Source organism: Ornithodoros turicata, chromosome 4 (assembly GCF_037126465.1).
Source record: "Ornithodoros turicata isolate Travis chromosome 4, ASM3712646v1, whole genome shotgun sequence".
NCBI classification, from domain to species: domain Eukaryota; kingdom Metazoa; phylum Arthropoda; class Arachnida; order Ixodida; family Argasidae; genus Ornithodoros; species Ornithodoros turicata.
This window is the reverse complement of record NC_088204.1, coordinates 45,022,446-45,040,014: the sequence shown is the minus strand read 5'-3', so window position 1 is coordinate 45,040,014 and position 17,569 is coordinate 45,022,446. Positions and strand designations below refer to the sequence as shown.

The 17,569-nt window shown below is 43.3% G+C and overlaps 1 protein-coding gene and 1 long non-coding RNA gene across 5 annotated transcripts in view; both read left to right on the top strand.

Moving 5' to 3' along the window:
- LOC135391477 (transmembrane protein 94-like) overlaps positions 1-17,569 on the top strand; it is a 587,105-nt gene that overhangs the window by 244,040 nt on the left and 325,496 nt on the right. The window lies entirely within an intron of this gene.
- On the top strand, positions 211-3,582 carry LOC135391474 (uncharacterized). Of its 2 annotated transcripts, none has more exons than XR_010421960.1 (2): positions 211-273; positions 2,526-3,582. It is a non-coding gene; the product is annotated as an uncharacterized LOC135391474 (long non-coding RNA). The 2 variants fall into 2 exon arrangements; XR_010421961.1 differs by lacking the exon at positions 211-273 and adding an exon at positions 423-654.

The following is a 17,569-nucleotide window of genomic DNA, read 5'->3' as shown; positions in this document are numbered from 1 at the left end:
CCCAGAATGCAATGCGAGGCCGGCTACGCTCGTCCCGATAGAAAACTGTCGGAGGGGCCGCTCCTTGTGTTTTGTTCCTCCATGGGCGCTAGATCCTGAGGGGTATCATTCGTTGTGTTCGTACGCCTCGGCGGCGGTGGCTATGAATGTAGTGCCCTGGTCAGCGCATGAAGACATCGATTGTTCTCAGGGTTCTCAGTCGTCGGTTTCGCGCTGTCGTAGGTGGACGTGTGTGTGTTGTGCTTCTTGTTTCATGCAAATTACCACATGGAGGTAAGTAATTTTAGTTCCTTGGTGTTTGTACTCCCGAATTTTTAGTGAAGCATTCGCGACCTGTTTCAGCTGTGGTGAAATCAGTTAAATAAGTTCAATTTCGGTAGATTTGCAGGGTTTGCAGGCAACAGTGCTGAATGATGCGACGATCAAATTTGGGCAACCAAAAAAGTTTATCTGTTCTCATATAGTCTTCGATAGCTTATAAATAGCCTCAGTGATGATTTAACGTGTGATACAGTTAGAATTTAGGGCTCAAAACTCCGCGGTCAAGCAGCAGTTACGAATGATACCCCCAGGTTTTAAGCTCAGATCAAGTTACAACAACAGAACGACGTTTTCCTGTTCTTGTGCAGCTTTCGATAGCTTATACAAGCCTCAGTAAGTGACTTAACGTGTGATACAGTTAGAATTTAGGGCTCAAAACCCTGCAGTCAAGCAGCAGTTACGAATGATACCCCTCAGGTTTTAAGCTCCGATCAAGACACATCAACCGAACGACGTTTTCCTGTTCTCGTGCAGCTTTCGATAGCTTATAGAAGCATCAGTAAGTGATTTAACGTGTGATACAGTTGGAATTTAGGGCTCAAAACACTGCAGTCAAGCAGCGGTTACGAATGATACCCCTCAGGTTTTAAGCTCCGACCAAGCAGTTACGAATGATACCCCTCAGGTTTTAAGCTCCGATCAAGTTACAACAACCGAACGACGTTTTCCTGTTCTCGTGCAGCTTTCGATAGCTTATAGAAGCATCAGTAAGTGATTTAACGTGTGATACAGTTGGAATTTAGGGCTCAAAACACTGCAGTTAAGCAGTGGTTACGAATGATACCCCTCATGTTTTAAGCGCCGACCAAATTACAACAACCAAACGACGTTTTCCTGTTCATGTGCAGCTTTCGATAGCTTATACAAGCCTCAGTGCGTGATTTAACATGTGATAGTTAGAATTTAGGGCTCAAAACCCTGCAATCAGGAGCAGTTACGAATGATACCCCTCAGGTTTTAAGCTCCGATCAAGTTACAACAACCGAACGACGTTTTCCTGTTGTCGTGCAGCTTTCGATAGCTTATAGAAGCATCAGTAAGTGATTTAATGTGTGATACAGTTGGAATTTAGGGCTCAAAACACTGCAGTCAAGCTGCAGTTACGAATGATACCCCTCAGGTTTTAAGCTTCGGCCAAATTACAGCAACCGAACGACGTTTTCCTGTTCTCGTGCAGCTTCGATAGCTTATACAAGCCTCAATGAGTGATTTAACGTGTGATACAGTTAGAATTTAGGGCTCAAAACCCTGCGGTCAAGCAGCAGTTACGAATGATACCCCTCAGGTTTTAAGCTCCGATCAAGTTACAACAACCGAACGACGTTTTCCTGTTCTCGTGCAGCTTTCGATAGCTTATAGAAGCATCAGTAAGTGATTTAACGTGTGATACAGTTGGAATTTAGGGCTCAAAACACTGCAGTCAAGCAGCAGTTACGAATGATACCCCTCAGGTTTTAAGCTTCGACCAAATTCCAGCAACCGAACGACGTTTTCCTGTTCTCGTGCAGCTTCGATAGCTTATACAAGCCTCAATGAGTGATTTAACGTGTGATACAGTTAGAATTTAGTGCTCAAAACCCTGCGGTCAAGCAGCAGTTACGAATGATACCCCTCAGGTTTTAAGCTCCGATCAAGTTACAACAACCGAACGACGTTTTCCTGTTCTCGTGCAGCTTTCGATAGCTTATAGAAGCATCAGTAAGTGATTTAACGTGTGATACAGTTGGAATTTAGGGCTCAAAACACTGCAGTCAAGCAGCAGTTACGAATGATACCCCTCAGGTTTTAAGCTTCGACCAAATTACAGCAACCGAACGACGTTTTCCTGTTCTCGTGCAGCTTCGATAGCTTATACAAGCCTCAATGAGTGATTTAACGTGTGATACAGTTAGAATTTAGTGCTCAAAACCCTGCGGTCAAGCAGCAGTTACGAATGATACCCCTCAGGTTTTAAGCCCCGATCCGATTTGAACAATCAAACAATATTCTTCTTTTCTCATATGGCCTTTGATGGCTTACAAATGCCACAGTGAGTGATCAGATGGTTTAATTTTCAAAAATTGTAGAGGATTTTATAAATGACATTGCCAAAACCTAAGGCTTGCAAATGATAATTACCGAGAGTGAAATGCTATCCAGCATGTTAAAAGCTGCAATCTTGAAGCTTTTTGTTGCCTAAATGCATTTCTTTCTATTGTTTCCAGGTGGAACCCCTGTAGCTGACCAAAAAGGCCAGGACTGCCAGATGCCATATATGAATTGGGTATGGGATAGAGAGAAATATTGAGATTCTATTGGAGAATTTGCATACCCCTGCTTATGCTACTCCTCACTAGGCCAACCAAAGCAGGCACACAATTGTTCTCGTGCTGAGCTGACGGATTCGTAACTGACATTCTTTACTTATAATTCTCAGTAATTTCACACTACTCACAATTATGTTTTACTTTCAGTTCAAGTTCTTCAAACAGAGCTGACCCAACAGAAGGCCTCTGGTGGCACACTGTAATCAAGTGCGCCACTCCCACAGGATTATTGCATTGGCCTTTTGCATTCATGCCTGAACGCTGTCCAGGGCATCCCACAGGCACCAGCTGCATGACGATGCCCCACCCCACAGATTGTCTTATGCCAACAGCGTGCTCCCGTAGGGAACTATAGACACTAGAAGATGGACTGTGGACATGCTAAGGAATTCTTCAGTAGCTTCATGGTGCACTGGAGAAGAAGCAGCAGACCTGGACGAAGTAAACAAACGGCCCTTATCAGGGCCACCATATGTCTGCCACAATGGCTAGCGTTCTGCTGGTAGAAGAAACCCTGATGGTGATAGAAGATCACTGAAGTAACCATAATTCAAGCATGATGGCTACAACAGTGCTGATAGAAAACAATCATTGCAGTTGTAAATGCCATACATTTCACTAAGCACTGTATTTTTGATGACAGTAGTATTTAGAGTTGAAGGAGTCATGTTCTGCCACTTTTTGGATGGTCAAAGTATGCATCACAGAACATATTGCTAAGGTGAACAGTATGTGGAACCGACTATAACTCCTGTTATTCATTCGCACAGAAAATATGAAGCAGAAAATGTCGAGGTTGTTGCGAGAGACCTGTACTATGTCTGTTCTATGTCTTCACACACACAAAAGTGAGGTGGAGAATGTACTGGACGCCTCCATTTTTCCCCTTTCTCTCCGTACTGTAAAGGTAGTTCTTTTTGTGTAGTCCAATAATACGAGAATTTGAAAAAAGGTCTTTGGGTGTACTTGACATAATTGTGTGCCAGTCTATATCATTGAACCCCTGTGGCACTGAGGACAAAACTTTATCTAGACAGTATATTTGGGTCCTAAGAACGCCATTGGAGCCACAGGGCATATTGACTTTACACCACATCATGCAGGGCCACAAGGAAAAGAAACGATTGTAGTTACCATAAAACTTTGGTATATCATACATAACATTGTACACAAAAACAGGACCGACATAGTTATTGTGGAGCCGGATAGTGGATAACACCAAAAATTAATGGGCTTACTAGGCTAACGCTAATAAATGGGCGGCCTTCCAAATAGAGTGCTGAAGGTATGAAAAACTATTCGACCTTCACAAAGGCTTAGGAGAATGTTCAGTAGCACTCCAAATTATCCATTTACTTACTGTATTGCTGCCTTAGCTCACAGTTGGAAAAATAAGTATAGAAAATCAAAGAGAAAGAGCTAGCTGGCATATTCACAGTGGGTTATGGCTGCGGGCTTGCTATGTTGTGTTTACTTAGAAGTGCAGAAATTTGGGCTAGTTGGTACACAACTGCGAAAGGGAGAGTATACAGATGGGACAATGGAGGGACAGAGCTGCTTACAACTAAACTATAATGATAAGAAACCCGACGCAGTCATGTGCGCAGGTGCACTGCTATCCCACCATGTCAAAACAACGAGTACAGTGCTAGACAAATGTTAGAGAACACGCTCCGGCGCATTCCTTCCTCAGAGTGACAGCAAATGGGACCGTACAGACTTAGACATGTGCGTATAGGTAGCCCAGTCACCTGTATGCAAGTCCGTACGATACCATTCGCTGCCAGCTTGTCACTCGGAGGGAGGAGTGTGCCAGAGCATGTTCCATAAACTTTTGTCCAGCACTTTACAAGTATAAAAGTGATTAACAATGTAGAGTGGGCTAGTTGGTATGACATCTTAGACTATGGAGCTGCGGCAGACAAGGACAACACACCACTCCACAATCTACTGGTTTATTTCTGGAAAAGGAAGGTTGAGCGTTGGGATTGGGGTTTTGAGACGAACTGATTAAAAAGCAACTTTACACCTAGTGGTGATCTTTTCCTGCTGTCCTTGTCTGCCATAGCTCCGTAGTCGAAGTCTGTACAAGTATGTCACACGAGACCCTCAAAATGACATTTTTAGGCATGTGCAAACAAAACCACCGTAGTGATAAAGGGTGACACAAGTGAAAAAAATGCCTACGATTTGAATAAAAATTCATGTTTCTTATCCACCAGACAAATAGAAGCTTCAGTAGTACAACTGGAAGAGCCACTTCTTATTTCAGCCACTTCGACTACCTCTCTTTCGAACTGACAGTTTGCTTTTCTTTTTGGCTGAGTTCTTTCAAAAGCCGGGTTTTAATGTCACTATTTGATATAGTATAAGAATTAGGATGGGCAGAAGATCGACTCAATCCTCGCATTAGCTACGGTGTGCTAGTGTACTACCGCACGCGAATACCAGGTTGCCGTCTCCGTAATTTTGTGAGGTTCGAGAGCCTGCTCGAACTGCTCGAGAACTGCTCGCATGCAGTGTATTCTACCTAACATGGACAGTGCAGCAGCAGTACTGGGACCAGGCTGAAAACAATGCCTGAAAATCTGTTCTCCTAATTCGTCTTTAAATTTCGAGAGGGTAGCTTCGTTCTCTTTGGTGGCCAAGACGCCGCGTGTTTGAGATCCCTGTAGATAGGGCAATCGCTTTCGAAACTAAACAACAAGGATCAGAAACATAACGCTGTCCTATATCTGCGCAAAAGCACCATAGCTCATGCACAAAGCAAGTCTTCCAAAGACATGAACGGGTTTTTCCGGGGAACCACCACCGTGGGAAAACAAACACAAGTGCAGGTGGTAAATGTGAATCACGTGTCGCCCCCAAGATTCTTCTAGAATTTCTTTGACAGATGTTCAAAATTTAGTTTGCAGTTTATTGAGTTTATATACGTATATCCAACATCGCAGGTCCCGTGATTTCTGTCCTTTTTTCTTTCTTTCTTTTGTTTATGATTCATTTACTACAGCAATTCACATATAACATCGACTTAGTGAAAGTACGCTTTATGTAGTAATTGTAATTTTTAATGCTTTTCATATCTTAGGGCTCCTCTTTGTTCGGTTTTTCGATAGTTCTGTCTTCCGACTTTCCAGCTTTCTGATAGTTCGGTCTCATGATTTTCGGCATTATATGATTGCCACTGCTCTTGGGCCCCGGATCCCGACAGCCTCGAAATACCCTTATCTCGTGACCACTTCTCCTTCCAACTGGTTACAAAAAGTGAAGTGTCCATAACCAAAGTATATTGATATGCAGATTAAGTAGAAAGGAAGAGGGGCAGATAAAAATGAAAAAAACATAAGAGAAGGCGACAAATTGTCTTCGATCAAGGATACTTCTTTATTGATACTAAGGTCACAAAATGATCACGATGATCGGGTATGTTTAGGGTAAATCGTGCAACACAGTCTCCAAAGAAAATGACAAAAATATATACACAGTACCGAGAGGATAGAGAGGTAGCAAGCGAGCTGGTGGTATAGATCCATAACACAGACAAGGTTGTCGTTTTTTGTCCCTCAGTCTCGGGTTTTTAATCTAGAGATAACCATATATAAAGTAATTGAACCTCTGTATGCAATAAGCAAGCCATGCATGTAATGCAATCCCCTTTCGTGTATTTTTGCTGCAATGACGTCCACATACCAACATGTACCTGCCATAGAAAATTTAGGACCGTATTGCAGTTTATTGACCTGTTAAGAAACGAGAAATGTATGTGTGTTAATAGGATGGGCAGCCAGGTCTTGCCCCTTTTCTACACACGCATACAAATGATAGCTTAAATTGAACTGCGGCTTCCACTCGAAAAACACGTTCTTCCTAACTAACACGACTGTGTCGGCAGTGATACTGAGCGTTGTAATCGAAAAGAAATAAGAAAAAAAAAAACGTGAGCACTAAGCTAATAAGTCATATTATGGTGGTCACCTACGATATATTTTCAAGATTGTGCTCGTTTAGCAGCACGATACGCTCGACCTAGACTGTTCTGCAACGCACAGGTGACTTCACCCTACCTGGTTCTTCAACAATCAAAGTACGACTTGTGAAAGCTGCTTGTATTTGCGCGATAACCCTGTGTGCATGCGGTGTTACATTGGAAAATGATGTATCATGCTCACGGACAATTTCTGCTAACTCACAGACCCAAAAAACACAAACATATATGTTACACATTTTCCATTGCATTAGTCGAGGTAACCCGGCTGCAATTACTTTACCAAATACTCGAAGTTTTTTCGGTTTGGGATTTTTCGACTTATCCCCTTCTTGCATACTGGGGTTCAATCGTCAACTGAAGGGAAACTAAACTAACACTCTACCGAACGCTAATTCTTCCTAAATTACAGTATGCCGCTTCGGTGTGGGATCCAGGGCAACAGTCACTCATTCACCAACTGGAAATGGTTCAGAACCGTGCTGCACGGTTTATTCTCGGAAATTATAGTCGTACAGCCAGTGTCACTGCGATGAAATCAGCCCTTAACCTATCTTCCTTGACTGTTCGCCGCCAGTTTGCTCGACTCTGTCTGTTCCATAAGATATATTACTACAACGAAACGCTAAAACTCCATTTAATTGCACATCCATCATACGTCTCATCAAGGCTTGATCATCGCCAGAAAGTTGGTGTCCCATCCTGCACTACTAAAACGTGTTTTGACTCATTTTTACCTAAAACCTCACTGGAATGGAATCATCTCCCGGATCACCTTACCTCCATCACTGACGGTAGACAGTTCAGAAAACTGCTTCACGACCACTTGAATGCAGCGCAAGATTATTTAAGCTTTACATATACTAATCTGATTGTCCACCAGTGATACTATCTATGCTCGTGTTTTTGGTTCATTGTGTGTGTGTTTTTTTTATTATTATTATTTTTTTATTGTATTCCACATTGTTCCTGCTTTGTTTCAAGCCCCTCCCCTGTTTAATGCTGTAGCCCTGAGGGTAAATAAATAAACAAACTATATACATGCCATTAGCACAAAGCTTGCCTGTCTGTATTTAAAAGAAACACACGGGGCACCAAATTTATGAACGAATCTGTTAGCAGTAAGCAGAACAATGTGCTTCCCATGGAGAAAAACGACATTCCTATACCTAAACGTTGTTCGGCCAAGCTTTGATTGACATCGGCCTTACTCGGGCCAACTGAATACCGCCAACTTTGGGCCAGTATGTGACAAACCGTCCTAACAAACACGGGGACTAGTATGCAATGCCGTTGGGGCCATTGTAGAACCAAGCTTGGTTTCTAGTCGGGCATTAGTTGGCTAGATAGCGTCCCATGAGGCACCAGCAATGATGGGCCAAGTATGGTCCAAATCTAATAAGATTCTCAACCAAGCATGGTTATGAGGTATCCCATGCAGCTTCTGCACCCCTCTACGCGATGTTCTATTCTATAACACCAGTGTGCCTTACAACTGTATCTGGCAGTGTATATTGCAAAAATCAAATCCAAAGGTTGAAAGTGCTTCTGCTGGTCGTGTGTGGCCTGTCTTAACATCGTTTTGCCGCTATTGGAATAGATATGTATACGTACCAACCTGCTCGATAGCTGTTATTGTCAAAGGTTATACACATTACAAACGCGTAGGAAATGGAAATTCCTACTCGTTTAAGCTCTCCGTGTCATTATGGCTCAATGTATGAAGCTGGTTTTCACCTTGTCTGAAAATAAGTTTGCAAGCTGAAGAAAAAATGTGGAAATGGACTTGTGTACATCGAATTGAACGACATAGACTAGCATCGTTGCTTTGTTGTTTCGAGCAGCAGCTGCTGTTTGGGGCTTGGGGTTTACCCCCTCCCCTCTCCCAAATTGTAAGTTTGGTTAGTGCATTTGGAAGAGATGATAATGAAATCCTCCTCACCCACGTAAAGTCCCCATAGAACTCCTCCAGAAATATTTTTGGACTAGGCCACTGCTTTGAGCCCAACGCAGTTTACGAACTGCCTTCGCAGGTGACATTATGACGACGTCAGCCCAAGTTGCAGCGACTTGTGCCAACCAAATACCGATCTCCGGCAGATTTTCGGCAATTTGCACTTTGACTTTTTGTGTAGCTGGACACAACGCTATTGAAAGATGTAACATTCCCATGTAGCATTCCTTTCCTTGCTTTTTTTTTTTCTCAATAAACATATCCACCCCTCCCTTGAGTTTGAAGAACCCAGAAGACGACGAGGACGATACAAGACTCAAATACGAACTAAAAAAAAATGTTATAGAGTACATCAGTTCTCTTGCACTATATTAATTTGTTCATACATGATCATTGTTTTCAATATAGTAGTGTGGTATTGCAGCGAAATTGTAAAAGCTCCTCGTGACATATTGCACCCGGACTATTTCTACACGCATAGGTGTCAACTTGTATTCTTCGAAATCTGAAATATTCCTCATATTTTCTTGATATCTTTACATTTTTATTGCAGGGCCGGTTCTTAAGCGTAGGAAAGTGTACAGTTTGGTTGAAGATGCCAGAAAATTGTAATTGCGGGAAGAATCAGATAATGACAATATTTGTTGTATATGTATATTTTTCCTTTTATTAAATCGGTTAGACGTTCGGCGTCGTGGTGTGTATCTCTCTCTTTCTTTGTGCTGTTTTTACACCGTACCATCTACCCCAAGTGTCTGCGTTAGTTTGGTTACATTTGTAAATGTGAAACTTATTCATCTCTAACTAACTGTCATTCATCTCTCAGGCTAACCTGGCACGATATACTTTCAGTGAATAGCAGCAGGATGCTCTTAAGTTGACCACCTGGCCATGTTTTCCATCAAATTCCCCAAATTTCTGGATTCTGCAGAGGATTTGACAACCCCGGATTTGAAATGGGATTTGATTTGGCATGACAAAAGGCAAATAAGCAAGAAAGATGCTTTCACTTTGTTTTCCATAATATTAAACGGGCATAGTACTCGAGTCAAAAGGGGTGCATACAGATTCGCCCTACTTTGGATTGTGCATGTACAGTACGCGATCCGCCCGAAATGTTTTAAATGCAGGAACTAGAGAGGGTTCAGGATATTGCGGCTAGATGAGTTGCATGGATGTTAGTATAAGCGAGATAAAGTCCAGATTAGGTTGGGATAGTTTGTCGACAAGGAAACAACAGTTACGTTTGCAATTTTTAGATAAGGTTACTACTAATAAAATTAGTATGACAAAGGAACCTCCTCTAATTACTTGGAACCTCCATCGTACATCTCATCGAAATTGATCATCACAGGAAAATTTAGCCCAACGGATGTATAGAGCTGATTTGTTCGGGACCTGAGTACGTGTTGTTTTATATACATGTGTAACCGGGTTCGAATCCCGGTGCCGGCTGTGCTGTCTGGGGTTGTTCCTGGGTTTTCCTCAGTCGCTTTGAGACATATGTCGGCACAGTTCCCCTAGAAGTCGGCCCAGGACGCACATTTCCCCAGGGCGTCAGTCGTGACGTTGCCCACATACGTGAGGCCGACAACGGCAAGCCCTTTCAACATCACCACCACCACCTATATACATGTGTGCTTTTCAGTTTTTCTTTGCTGTACTTATTGCTTACTTTTATTTGTATGTATCCCCGCCACAGTAATGTCAGGCGTTGTTCGTAATAGCAGAAATAAATAAATACAGAAAAAACTGTAATTCTGGACAGGGGCGCCGGAACAGGGGGAGCAGGGAGGGCGACGGCTCCCCCACATTTACGAATGGGGGAGCACGGCTCCCCCAGTGTCAGCCCAGCGTCGTATTCTTCTACGGTCTAACGGAAATGCCCGTGCATGTGTTCTTTCGGCGGCCATAAATTTAGAGAGCAATAAACAGAGAGCCTACCACTGTCACTGTGCGGAGACCGTTTGAGAAGAGCTACATACCAAAGGTGTCAGGTTCACAGGGTTCTGGAGTTGACCATGGCAAGGTTTGTGGTACGAAGTGCACTGCCGAGGTTTCGAAGTGCAATAAATCAGTTCGAAAGTGTGTACCGGGAGGCGCGAGCATTACCAGACTCAATCCACGGGGTGGGGTGGGGGGACAGAGGCGCAAACGGGAATCGCAAAAGGCACGCATGACACAAGACATCTGGGGGAAATAAGGATACAAAGATACCGTCCGGTTGAAGGTTGTTATAGGGGCGGTTTGCGAGGCGCAGCCACAGATTTCAGTCGGTTGTGGCCAGGGTGCCCACTTCGAGCTGGCGTGTAAGACCTGTGTACGATAAATGCGATTAACTGAGACGAAACATTGCACCGGTGTAGTGTTCACCTGTCGGCAACGGCAACGTCGAGGGAGCGCCATCAAGTTGTCGCCTGCAGCAGCATTACATGATTATCAAACGCCATAGACATCGGAGAAGCCCACACCTCTGGTAAGAGATATGTATCGCAGCTTGTTTGTTGTCTTCATATTATGTATATGTTCACTTGTCATAGTAAAATATTCTAGCTGTTAACCTGATTGCTGGCTCCTCACTTTCCACCGTACTGATGTCTAAAATTACCCGGCTCTTCTTATTGAGTCGCCCTGGACTGATAACGACAGCGTGTTACCAGTGTGTAACCAGTCAAAGAGCTGGGTGTCAAAGGGACACATTCTTGCTGAGCTCCAGACCGCCCCAAGAAAGTCTGGGTTCTTCGCAGAAGGCTTGCGGATCAGACGATATTCGCTTCCAGTCGCGGCACGCGTTCATGCCGCGACGACGATTCCCGGGGAAAAGTCCCCGGGGAAAAGTCCCCGAAGTTCCTTACACATTACTTGTCATAGAGGTCTAGGCACTGCGCAGAAATAAAAAAAGCCGGACGCACTGAACTCATACCAACTAGCCCACCACCAAGCGCTATTTAATTACAATACTTCTGCAATGCTATTTTAGATCTAGTGTACAAATATGCTGATGTCGTTTTCCTGGAGCACGTTTACAGTTTGCGTAGCAACCCTGTATAACACCAGCATGAGCCCTCAAGGAAAGCAAGGAAAGTAAGTGATGATGATGATGATGTTTATGGTAGCACTTTTTTTCGCTCCCCCACTGGAAAAATAGTTCCGACGCCACTGATTCTGGATACATATAATGATTTCATTTGCTTCTCGAAAAAGAGTTGACTTTAACCCAATTTGTTTCATCAAATTCATATCACTGGCGTGAGGTCCCTCATGATGACCCATGAGAAACATAGCGGTGATGCACAGTACCCCTGACAAATTACAAAGTGCTTCGCATGCTTCCGATACACTTTCAACGTTTCGAACAGTCCTCCTCAGGTAACCGAGGATGCGGCTGTAGAGTATGTACCACTGCGCCAATCTACAACGTTGCAAGCTCATTGGCCCAGGCTGCGTGCGCGCTCCGATTGGTCGACAACGTTTTGAAATCGCATTTTGTACGCGCGCATGTGTGTGCAGCGTCCCGGCGGCCGTTTCAGCAGTTTCAGCATAGTTTCGAAATAGCTCGCATGGGTAGGCACGGCGTCCGTCCGTCCTCCTGTGTTCCGTGTTTCGGTGATGTCAATCGGCAGAACAGTTTGTGATTCTACGCGTGTTGTGCTGTTCCTGGACACGACTATTATCCCACGTACAGTCTATCAACTACGGAATCAACTGGAATGCTTCGTGGGCTGGTGCGGTTGGAGCGTGAAGAACGGGTTCGGGCGCCGTCGGATTTTGAGGCCTGACAACAAAGACAGGATTACGATTACGTGCCACACAAGCGCCTTTTCCGCTCTGCAAACAACGAAAGAAGATGCTCATCATAAAATCGGCCGGCAAGGCGTCCTCTCGTGTTCCGTGTTTCGGTGATGTCAATCGGCAGAACAGTTTGTAGAAGTGTTCGCTGGTTTATTCATGCGTCGATGTGATTCAACGTGTGTTGTGCTGTTCCTGGACACGACTATTATCCAACGAACAGTCTATCAACTCCGGAACTGGAATGCTTCGTGAGTTGGAGCGGTTGGAGAGTGAAGAACAAGCGCGGGCCCCGTCGGATTTCGAGAGCTGTGTTCGTTTTGCTTCAAGTTCGAACGTAGTTACAGTGCGTCAGCAACGCAGTGGACTTTGTATTCACAGTGCATCCATGTATCAGATCTTTGAATCAGTGCTTTGTGTCAAATAAATATTTCTTTTAGCCAAAAGAAGCTTCTGTTATTTTGAATATCGGGTAACGGCGGTAGGTGTGAAATCCGGTAGAAGTCGATGGTAGCCAGAACCGGTCGAAAGGTCAGCCAAAGTTAAGGCTCCTGATTGGCCGACTGGCATTGCATAATTTCTACAACGTTGCACTCTCATTGGTCGTGTGCCCAGTGTTGTGTGAATTATCTCAAACTATGGGCTCTATGGGGAGCTGTTGGAGCCTGGTTTCGAATATGAGCGGGCTTCCATAGCCATGACGGCTTCAACCTTCAACACACAAACCCAACAAACTACAAAGCAGGCAAAAAGTTCCCAGTATTTCAACAACGCGAAAAAGATCGTCCGTGCAACATTCGTGTGAAAGAACAGGCCTATTAATAAACAGTACAACAAAAATAGATGACATTGAAATAATGGCTTCATTTTTCCCGCGGATGCAACTAGAATGCAAGGCGTCCCACACAGCAGTCAATGAGAAGTAGGAGCTACATTTTTGCGCGGAAGCACCTGGAAGAGTGAGTGACGCGGCAATGATACCCCTCAGGATTCTTCCAACATTTATGCTCCTTGTGTTTGAAAGCGTAAGTCCGCAGAGAGTCGGTGTTTTCAGTGTATGAGAGCGATGTTGTGCTGCTATTTGGGTGGTCGTTGCCATTAATACACGGCATGGAAGTTGAAAATGTTCGAATGTAAAAGTGGGACAGAAACTGAAAATGGGTCCTTGCGGCGTGTAGAGAAGTTTGAAGTGAATCTGCAAAAGCAAAGGCACCGTACTGAAGTCTGTGCGTAGTGCGTGCACAAAGACTGTGTGTGTGGTTCCGACTAGAGTCACTCTGACGTTTTCAGGTTATATTCCTTTTGTCTTTTTTTCTCTCGCAGAGAAAGTTGCATGTAGTGGTCTTGAGCGTCAAATCCAAATAATGTGCACCCAGTTTAGTTCATGATTGAAACGTGATTGAATTCAGGGCGATACTTGGTTTAACACGAACTCTTCAGACTCTGGGGTGGAATCGGGAAAATGGAATTTATGGTGCATTTCAGTGCACTTCACATATCTTTCTGTACCAATATTTATAAGCTTTTATGACCATAGTGTTGATACAGCTTACTTTTGTGGTTACATGTTGGCAAAAAGTCGACTACACTTGCCTTTCATTACTAAATGTTGTGGATAAATGTACACAGCATGACAAAGAATGTACACAGTTTTTATATTGCTATATTTTGTCCTTTATTCAGTGTTTCTGACTGCTAACAGGGAACTGTGGCCTGAACTTGAGAAAACATTATGCATAATATACATATGCATACCTAAAGAGGCAAGTGCGCCAAAATTGCAAGACTAAAATGAATGAAAAGCATACTTCTACAAAAGCTACCAGTAAAAGCAAAAACAATAATGAAGTCAGTATCACTGCATTGGTCATCTTATGATGAGGAATGGCATTCACATTGTTTGTTTTATGGAGAGAGAAGGGATGCTTCGAGTTGGAACATTTAGGTATAGCTACTTGTGTCTCACTTGATATCTCCCAACCAGAACTGACCAATTTTATCACACATTTATTCCTGAAATGTTTGTTTTCTCATTTGAACTACACAAACTGAACGCAAGTATTAGTTACGTTACAAGTATACGTTACTTCAAGGTTACTACAAGGTTACGTTACTTACTACGTTTGCAAGGAAGTTTTATGCAAGTGGGCCAGTACCTCCAGCAAAAAATATTCTGAGAATGAACTGCATTGACACTAAGTGACTTTTTCAAGTTATTAGTTGGATTCTGTTTACATATTTCTTGCGTGAAGCGTTGTACAAATGTGCTCTTTGGCTGCTGTCAGTTGTGTGTTCATCCGCGTGGTTCACACATAGGGGGCGGAAATTAAGGGTCACATGGAAGATACACTTCGCTTTTCATTCATCTTCTCCAGTGGCGTAGCCAGACCTCCAAGGTAGAGGGGCTCGATACATAAAAAAAAAAAAAAATCCCCCTCCTCCACTGATCCTGGGTACGCCCACAAACTCATGCTTGCGCACACAGCGAGATGAGAGATGAAAATACAGAATATTTGAACGTTTAATAATGAGTTTATATATGGGGTGTCATGAGCTGTGAGGCCGCCTCACGAGATTTCAAGTAGTTTCGATTGAAATACATGTGTCAAGTGTGAACAACACACACTTGTTGCCTGGCTGTAGGTCCTCTATGCCCACTCCGAAGGAGAGCTCGATGCAGCGACAACCAGCCCTCAAAGTCAGTCTCACCCAAAGCGATGCTGCTCGATGACAATTTCTGTCTCTTTACTACAAATATCCAATCATTACATTATTCTTTATTTGACACAATATCATTTTCCTTCAATACAAGTCACGCCACATCTGTCGTTCGATTGACTCGCCTGCAAGTTTGTTGCGGTTGTTGATGTTGCAAAATATAACAAAATTTACAAAAATTCCCTAGAGTATAATAACTATTGGCACCTGTCTACTAGTGTGTGCTGACATTTGTAAGTACTTATTATCTATATGGAGATATAATAAGTACAACAAGGTCTTCACTTTTGCATTGAAATACAGATAGCCTGTTTGTGTTCCTGCCTTCAGTGTATGTCTCAGCCTTAGCATTACGCACTCTAAAGCAACACATAGCATGACACATCGTATTGACAGTTCAGTACAGTGGATCAATTCTATGCACCCTGTTTACTCACAGCATATGAATTATCAGTGGAGGCTCCTAAATGACAACTGTTTTGATGTGCTTCGAATGTGGGTCGAGGCACATACTAAATCAGACAGGGAAAGAATGACATTGACATTAACAGTGCGACAGGACATACTGTTCCTTGTGTGACAGTTTCCGAACGTTCAAATTAACAGCTGTTGCCCTCTTGCTTCATATGGCGTAACACATTCTCCGAATATCTGTCTGGTTTCAACTACAACTTCGTAACGTTCCGTCTCATCTACAGTCCAAGGGGTAGTCAATTTTGACCCACCCTTGCTTGTAATCCAAACACATAGTAAAGAACATCAAAATTACGTGCGTGTTCCAACCTAACCTTGTTCTCCAGTACATTTCACCACCCTCCGCCCCTGCCCATATCGGACCCCCCTCCTGGGAACAAGGCTAACCGGAAGTCGCGCGTCGCTAGTAATAAATTGCGCTGTAATGTGCAAATTCTGTAGTGAGCACTGATCTCTATGTATAAAGGCTGGATCGCGTATGGGAGAGGGGCTCGTGGGAGAGAGGTACGCATTCGGGCCGCCATGTTGGTGGGCCCTAAAACGCTGTGTGTGCCCATTGGAAACAATGGGAGGCAACAGAGATTGTGAGTATTTATTGCGCTACAGGCGTTGATCATTGTTTGTCGTCACGCGATTTTGTAAGGTGCCAGTATACTGATGTATCCTAACAGTGTTTCGCAGGTGCCCTGCTTTTCGATTCTTAATAACGTTATGTTTTGCATTCCGAAACTAGACTGTCACTGCAGTGCAGCGCTGGGAATTGTACTACAGCACGTTTCCCAGCCAATATTTCAATAAGAAACGATGTGAGGTTAACAACAACCATGTATATAATATCCTGTGCTGCGTTCTGGACAAAAATTTTTCTGTCACGAACGGTCCGGGAAAAGATATACTCGCATGACAGAAAGATATCGTTCTGTAGACTCTCAGCCGTTGTTTTAGCCGTGTATGCGTTTAGTATGATTTATATCAAGCATCGCCGCAGAAAGAGTCTTTTAGTGAACGACATGGGTGCCATGCCTCGCACATATGGACACACCGTCAAGCAGCTCAAATAATTACTTCACGCAATTCGTTCGCGCTCGTTAGAACAGTTAGTCAGGTAGTGATGTAAGCTTAATCAATTAACTTACTTAGGAAGTGGTGACACCCGCTTGAGACACAGGACTTATCTCTTTTTGAAGTACAGCCCTTCTATGTTTGTTTGTTGCTTCCTTCATTTGTTCTGCGTATTTGCAGGCGCGGTTGTGCCAAACTGAATGTCCATCCAGCACTGGCTTTGTCATGCTTGTTATGTGAAGCACGTTACAAAAAATGCAGCTCCACATCTGAAACACCAGTCAGTATCATCGTCATCTAAAAGGGGCACCGTTGTGAGACCAGACACGCTTTCTGGAGATCTTCTATGGCACTTTCCGCAGTTTGCACAATTTTCTTCAGCATCGAAGTCTCTCATAGGAACCACTTTCATTAATGACTCCCATCTTACCCTTTGATGTGCAGGGGCCCCCTTGCACTACACACGTATGGTCTGCAAATTGCAACAGAACGATTTGGAGCTTGAAACAGTTGTGCTTTTGTCATTTTGGACCTCGTGTATCCTGTCTGTGAAGCGTAAACAAAAAAGTCTAACACGATATGCTTTTGTAAAGAAGATCACTGATGATGAGTAAAGAGAGTATACATTTTTCAAGTTCAACATTTATTTCTTGCACTTATGCGTTTCAGGATACAATGAACATGCAGGGAGGTCGCAAAAGACTACATTTATTGTTTTGTGACCTTCCTACAATGACAATATATATTTTAGGGATGACAATGGACAGGTACACACTCTAAATTTGTAGCACTCAATTTTAGGTTGGAATGAGCAAAGAATAGCAACTTCCCTCCTGATATTTTCTCATATATGCTGAATTTTAAATTTAATGTGATCAACGGTAGATGTAAACAACATCAGTACCAGAGAAATGCATCCTCAATAAATAAATTTCTTCTTATAGCATATATGTGCATGCC